Below are 8,338 nucleotides of genomic sequence, written 5' to 3' on the forward strand. Positions count from 1 at the left end.
ACGTATAAGGTTCATCAAATAAATTAAGCTTGAAAACATAAATATCCTTTTAATAAATCAATTAATACAATTTCTCAAATCCAACCCTTTTTAAATAACCTTACAAACAAGTGTAGGATTTTATAGAAATTTCGGCAGCACCTCCCCTAAAACTTGGACTTTTGCCACCCGGTTCGGGTCCCAACTAAACCATTTCTCATTCCTTTTCAACAGCTCAAAACCAGAAATCAATTTAAAGCAAGCTAAATCCAACAATCGCCTCAGTGGCGTATCTCAAGGATACCATTTCAAATCAACTCAATATCAATCGATATAACTCATTTCCAAAGCTTTAAAGAAACGGCTCAATAACAAATCATTTGTCCAAAACCAAATCAATTAAAATAAACCGTGCTGAATTCAAAAGTGCATTCGACTTTTCACATCATTAAAATAATTGGCTCAAATCAAATCAATCCTCAACGGATTAAACTCAAATTCAAATCTTTAAAGAATCAACTTCAAACATTACATTTCACAAGCCGCACAACAAATTCAGCCAAACCAACATCCATAATCGTTCGAGTCAATCAAATAATACATAAGGCAGATACAATCACTAAATACACAATATCTCACATCAGTATCCATATGTAATAATTCCAATACATAAAACATAGTTTTTGGAAAGCGCCCCTACCTCAAAACGCAATTTCCATAACTCAAACACGTCACAGAGTCCTTTTTCGCCTCAACTCAAAATCAAAGGCAGCTTCAAAGCACAGCCCCACACATTTTCGCAGCAGCATAAACAACTCTAAATTACAACAAGCAACCTCAGTTACTAACTCTAGGAACATTAATACCATAAAGGCTTTAATACACGTACGGGACACTAACGTAGGGCTTTCGAAACATAATTTCTTACCGGAATAACAACACGAAGCAGCTGCGGATTCGAACCGGCCCCGGCACAGCTCCGGCGGCGGCCAGAAGCTCCGGTGGATCAACGGCAAAATTTTCCGGCGACAGCAGCAAGGTCTCAAGCGGCAGAAACTCTGCCTGGAGCTTCAGCGGTGATCCCGAAAGTCACAGAGTCGTCCCCGGTGATCAGAATCACAGCGGTGGTTTCTGGTGGAGGTAACTCGCGATGAAATCCAAATGACACAGGCTCCAGTAGCGGTTCCCAGCGGCAGCAGCGACGGTCCTTGGGTGGTGACGCGCGCGACGGAACGCACAGCCTCCCTCTCACGTCTCATCTCTCTGTGCGTGCGATTTCAGTGACGGCGCACAGCCCCTGCCGAGCTCCGGTTGCCATCTGAGGAACGCTTCCATTCCCATTCTCTTGCAGCAGATCTGGCCGGCGCGACCCTACCAACGGCACCCAGAAGCATGAGGCTGACAGCGGCGCTCATGACGGGCTTCACCGCGAGGAGCAACTGCAACAACTCAAACCGCGAAGATGATAGTAGCAACGGTGGCATTTCTCGGCGACCCATCATCTGCGGCGGCGCTGGGCAGAGACGGCGACGAGCTTGGTCGACGACGGTAGCACGAACAGCAGAGGCGGCACGACCAGGATGGCTCCATGGTGCTGCAGCTCAGGGACGGTGACTCGCGACACTCCCTTTCCCTCCATAGTTCGACGATGGCGCGACGGCGGCGGTGAGGTCCAGCACGCCGGCGCGGTCTTGGTGGCGAACTGAACGGCGGCGCCAAGCCCTTTCCCTCTCCTTCCCTTCTTCTGGCTCGATCCCCCTTTCTTGATTCTGTTTCCTTCCTCCATGGAACAAGAAAAGGAAATCGTGGGTACTGCTATAGGCTTCAAGTTCGGTGAACTTGCTGAAGGTGAAAGGGAAGACAGGGTAGGGTTAAGGGGAAAAACTATGTGTTGAGGGAGGTGAGGCTGCGGCTGCTAGGGTGAAGGGAATTAGGGTTTCATTTTTTCAAAAATTAGGGTTAGGGACATTTTAGTAATTTCAAATGAAATTGGAAAAAAATATAGTAATTGAAATTCAATGTAAATCCAACACTAATTGTACATTGAAAATACTATTTGTTCATCAATTTCACAAATTATTTTCAATAAAATGTCCAAATCTAAAAATTAGAAATAATATACTTAATTTCTTCATTTTCCAAAATAGCAGTAATAATATTTAAAATATTACTCATTTAATCAAAATCATGTAAAATCCATATTATTTCATAACTATCAACCTTATACTTTAGATATAGAAAATAATCCAATAATTATAAAATTGGATAATAATTATAACTTATCTCAAATCCAATAAATCAAAACTTGCCTTAATTATCTTTAATAAAATAATTTCTAAAATTAAGGCTATAATTAACTATATGATTTGAGACTTGATCATAAAAAGACTTTTCAAAGGTTTTGGGTCTTACACAACCAAACTAATATTAGAAGAACATAGAGTTAAATGGAAGAAAACTGGATGTACTATTATGACAGATGGTTGGACAGATAAAAGAAGGAGAACTATTCTCAATTTCCTTATGAATATTACTAAAGGAACTATTTTTTAAATTCAATAATGCTTCTGATATATGCAAAATAGCTGAAAAGATATTCAAGATGATTGACGAAGTTGTAGAGGAAGTGGGAAAGGAGAATGTAGTTCAAGTTGTAACTGATAATGCAGCTAACTACAAAAAGGAAGGACAAATGTTGATGGAAAAGAGAAATAATCTTTACTAGACTCCTTATGTCGTTCATTGAATTAATTTGATGCTTGAAGATTTTGAGAAGAAGCTAGCTCTTCACAAAGACACTATTGCCAAAGAAAGAAGACTTACTACTTACATATATTCTAAGACTTCTCTAATTTCCCTTTTGTAACAACACACCAAAGGAAGAGATTTGGTGAGACCATGTATGACACGATTTGCTACTTCCTACCTTACTTTGGGTAGTCTTAATGAGAAAAAGAATCCAATAATTAGAATGTTTATCTCTGATGAGTGAAAAGCAAGCAAGTGTTCAAAGACAAGGGATGAAAAATATTGAAAATATTGTTTTGGATAAAACATTTTGAAAAAAGCATTATCCATTGCTTGAGAGGTGCTTATTCTCTTCTTTACGTGATCCGTATAGTGGATTCAAAGGAAAAATCAACTATGGGATACATGTATTTTGAAATTGATCGTGCTAAAGAAAAGATTAAAGATGCTTTTCAAAATATTGAAGCAAGATAATAAAACTAGTAATAAGTAAATATTTTTCTTTCAGTATTACCATTTAATTATTTATTAATTAGGTAATTGTCTAATTCACTATTTCTATGTTCTTTTTAGTTATAAGCCTTTGTGGATATTATTGATGCAAGATGGGACAAGCAACTCTTTAAGACTTTGCATGCTGCAAGCTATTATTTAAATCCACAAATTCATTATAGTCCTAATTTTAAGGTTGAGTATGATATTAAAAAATGACTTTATGATTGTTTGGATATACTTGTGGGAGATTCTGCACTCATTACAATTATTAATAGTCAACTTGAAGATTTTAAGGGTAAGACTACGTTTTTTGGTAGAGATGTAGCCAACAATGCTCTCAAAACCAAAACCCCTTCACAATGATGAGATTCTTATGGGGATGAATATCCAGAACTTCAAAAGTTTGATATCCGTGTCTTGAGCTTGACTTGTAGTTCATCGAGATGTGAGCGCAATTGGAGTGCTTTTGAGATGGTAAACTTTTAATTTAATACTAGTTTAGAGATTTATTTTTTAAATTATAGAATTAGTTAATTATTCAATTCTATTATTTTCTAATTAGCATATGTATTTATTTTAAATAAATGCTAATAAATTTTGATATTATTAGGTTCATACAAAAAGGAGAAATCGTTTGAAGACAAGCACAATGAATGACCGTTATTTTTGTGATTACCAATTCAAGATTGGCAAGGAAGAAGCCATCAAGAAACACTATTGACTATAGTCTTGAAGACTTAGATTCAAATGAAGAATGGATTGTAGAAGATGAAAATATGATAGAAAATTTAGAGGAGTTTGACACACAAAATGATGTAAACTTAGCCCCTCAAAAAGATGGAGCTAAAGATAGGAGTCCTTTGATTGATTTGAAGATTCCTCTTCTTAATAATAATGCTTTCAATGAGCTTCTCAACTTTCCTCCTAATGAAAATCAAAATGTTAGAGAACACGATGATCATGATGTTAATGAATTTTTCTAGTCTTTATATTTTTTAGTATGATGGTATGTTATCTATTTCATATTTATGATGTTGCATATTAGACTTGTGGCTAGTTTATATTTTTATCTTTGAATTTTACAAATGTTACATTTGTTATATATTTATGCTACTTTAGCTTTATTTTATCATATTATTATTTATGATACTTTTGTCAAATTTAAATTCCCATTTTATTTAAAATACTTATTGATATTGAAAAATTTATATATTTAGTAAAATCTTACGTCCCATTTTACGATTTTACGCTCTACAATTTTAATTATCTTTTTTATTCTACATAAAATCTCGATTTTCGGTATCGTGTTCTCATCTATTGATTTCTTTCAACTTCAAGCATTCTCCTGATTCTCTTCTTCTGTTTCTTCTTTTCTATAAGATCCATAATCCAAAATCTAAGATTTGATCAATCTAATTAGATATTTAATTAGGCATTACTTGCCTCAATCCATTAATCCTCGTGAAAATGATATCCACTCACTGTAGTATTACTTGAACAATCCAATGCACTTGGCGGTATCCGTGAACTTTAAATTTTGCACATCAACTATCAACTAATTTATCAATACAGGGTAAAGGATATGCAACTTTTGGCAGGCCTTGTTGACATTAGTAAAATACATGCACATTTGCCATTGATAAAATCGGCATCAAGTAGTTTTTGAGTTTCTTCTAGAAATGCTTTATATTTTTCTGTACCAAGGTGTCTATTCTTCTAGGCTATAGGTTAATGCAGGGATTTAGTGCTAGCCTGGGGCAGATGATGTTTGGATCAATCTCAGGCATGTCTACTGGAGTCTAAGGAAAGAGGGCTATGTTTGATCTGAGTATGTTAATAAGTTGTTGGTTGTTATGTGAACTTGTCTCTATCTTCTGCTAATGCAACCTTAGTCAAAGTGTCTATAGGCATAAATCGGTGTTATATTTCTGATCGGGAGTCAAACTCCGCTAAAGGGGAAAAACTTTTCGAGTTATAGATTGCATAGATCTAGTACAATACATTTGTCTTGCTCCCTAGATCTAGAGGAACTTATTGTACCAATAGGTCCCTCACCTGGATTGATATAACTATAGGGTTGTCCAGGTTTTTATCCACTGCTTTGAGGTCAGAAGGTTGAAATATTATTTCTGGGACAGGCAATTTGGTGGTCGAGGTCAGTCCAGACCTAATTACTGACATTATGGCCTTATACGACCTCTTTTTGGCAGAGTTGCTGCTGCTTCCACATGAAAAGCCACCAAAAATGCAAATAATAACACCACTTGATTGTATAAGATTTTATGTTATCCTTTTTCCTTTATCTCTATGATTGCCATATGTCTTTGAAGACTGTCTGAGCTTTGTTGTGTTCCTCCTTTGTCCATGTATGTCAATGTATTTGTCTATAAGGCCTAGTCGAGCTAATTTCTTAAGGTCTTTTCTATACATAATCATCCGTGGTATGTTCATATTTTTTATGAAAAGTGCAGTACTTGGACTTGTCTATGTATTTCTAGTCTTGATAGGTTTTAGCTTTGTTTAGAGCTTTGATTAGTGTGGAATGTACGATATTGATAAATTCATATTTTATCGTATTTTGAATTAAAAAAATAGAATTTATTAACTTAACTTGTATTTATTCCTTGTAAATGTATGCCTTTGTGAATGTTCTCCAAATTACGGTTAATTAAGCTTTAAAAATTGTTAAATTAATTCTACTTTTATTTCCTTTGGTGCCTTGATATGTTAGGTAAGTTGTTTAAGGTTTAAAAGGCAAAGATGACTTGAAAAGATGGAAGAAAAACATACAAAAATGAAGATTTCATGAAAAAATGAAGAACTTGCGAAGATGCAGAGGTGCGTATACATCATGCATGTATATGCTTGAGATGTATCATCCATGCATACGCATCATATCCAACTCATGTCTCATTACAAAAAGGCACATGACTTGCGATTTAGGGCCATTTTTTGCCCAATTCAGTCCATTTCTGATGCATTTTGAAGGAAGATTTGAAGGGGATTGAGACACAACTTATCATACGCTCATATTTTTCTTTTCATAGGGTTTAGGTCCTTGAATTCTAAAGAGAGAAGCTCCAACTTCTCTCTAGAATTTAAGAATTTCTTATAAATTTCTTTCTAGTTCTAAGTTTTTAGTTTTGTTTAAATGTAGTTTTAGAATATAATTTCTTATTTTGCTACTCTAAGTTTCTTAAAATTTCTTATTACTTCATTTATTTTGCTATTTTAAATACTTGAACCCTCATTGATTTCTCACTTTCCATCAATGAATTTGATGTTTTGTGTTCTATCTATTCTAAATATATAAAAGTAGATACATAATTTACCCACATTACTTTTAAGCTATTTCTCTTCTTCTATTCACGCCATGTCAGCAATATCGCTTACTTGGCAAAATTTTAGAATCAACCACTAAATTTTTGCCAAATCATCTATTATTTTCAAATCAGAAAAAAATAAAATATACAAAAAACAATACAATAATTAATTACCAATGACAATAATTAGAATTAATAGTGTCTAACTAAATTTGTAACTTACAAAGACATTAAATTCATATTCCTATATTTATTATATTTTATCGTTGTAAACAATACAAAAAATTTATAACTCCAATAGTTAATATATTAATTTCTATAAATAACTCATTTAATGTAATAAATATCCATATTACAAATGTCATAACAATATTATTAATCATAATAAATTTTACGTTACAAATATTCAAATTTCATACTATTTGAACTACTTATATAAGTCTCTTATCACTATTCCTTCAAATTACATCAAATTTAGCACAAAAAGTTTATTTCTGAACTACATAATATCTCAAACTTACTCAATGGAGACAACTATCTTGAATGTGAAAAGTGTATGAAAAAAGCATATGAAAAAGGAGATAACTACATTTATGGCACATGTAATCAAACACCACAATATCCAACAATAAGGTAACTCTATATACTCTTCATAATCCCGTCTATCAAATTATTAGTTACTAACCCAATACTTATTTTAGATTCAAAATTCAATTAAAAGTTTCTGATCAAAGTGGTACAACAAATTTTGTACTATTTGATGGCGAAACAAAAAAAAATTGTTAGGTACAACTGCTTCAAATCTAATGGCACTCCAGAAAAGTAATGACATTGAAGAACCACCCCAATTGAAAAATTTGTGCAACCTCATTTATATTTGAAGTCAATGTAAATGATTTTAATCTTAAAGAAAGTTTTCAACAATACACTGTTACCAAGACATTTGTTCTAACCAAAAACACTAAATTTCAACACCCATTTGTTACTAAGACATTTGCTCTAACAAAAAATACTAAATTTCAACACCCATTACAACAAATAAAACAGGTAATACTAAAAAAAATCACTTATTTTAATTATTTTAGACATCATTTTTATTTCTAATTAAATTATTCATTGATTATAGGAACCAACTTCGCCAACACTAATATCATCAGACGAAGATCACATACCCATCAAGAGATTAAGGAGAAAGAAAACTATACAAATTCAAGACACAATTTCGGAAGAAGAACATATATACTTGCAAAGATGAAACAAACAATACAATAGAAAGTGCATATAACTCAATAATTCATACAGAACATGCCTTCACAAGAACTTACACAGAAAGAAGAAAGTAACAATTCTAACAACAACTAATAAAAAAAAGGAGGACGAAACTTCGTTCAACTAACCAGCAAGTGTACTGGGTCGTCCAAGTAATACCTTACGTGAGTAAGGGTCGAATCCACAGAGATTATTGGTTTGAAGTAATCAATATTTATTTTATTAGTCTTAGTTAGGATGTCAACAAGGTTATTTGGATTAAAAGTGAAATTACTGGATTTGATAAAAGAGGGAACAATGTTACTTTGATTTGCAGTATTGGTGAATATGTTGGAGTTTTGGAGATGCTTTGTCCTCTAACTTCAACTCTTCCTTGAAATCCTCTTCTCACACGCAGGTTCCTTCCATGGCAAGCTCTATGTAGGGTGTCACCGTTGTCAGTGGCTACTTCCCATCCTCTCAGTGAAAACGTTCCTATGCTCTGTCACAGCACGGCTAATCATCTGTCGGTTCTCAATCAGGTT

The 8,338-nt window shown here is 33.9% G+C and overlaps 1 long non-coding RNA gene across 1 annotated transcript in view; it reads right to left on the minus strand.

Moving 5' to 3' along the window:
* Positions 1-1,909, minus strand: part of LOC110276237 (uncharacterized) — a 3,767-nt gene extending 1,858 nt beyond the window's left edge. Inside the window, exons 1-2 of the long non-coding RNA XR_002368826.2 lie at positions 908-1,909; positions 680-796 (exon numbers count right to left, since the gene is read on the minus strand). This is a non-coding gene — a long non-coding RNA (uncharacterized LOC110276237). The remainder of the gene's footprint in view (positions 1-679; positions 797-907) is intronic.
* Positions 1,910-8,338: the final 6,429 nt, after the last annotated feature.

This window comes from Arachis duranensis, chromosome 10 (assembly GCF_000817695.3).
Source record: "Arachis duranensis cultivar V14167 chromosome 10, aradu.V14167.gnm2.J7QH, whole genome shotgun sequence".
In the NCBI taxonomy this organism is placed as follows: domain Eukaryota; kingdom Viridiplantae; phylum Streptophyta; class Magnoliopsida; order Fabales; family Fabaceae; genus Arachis; species Arachis duranensis.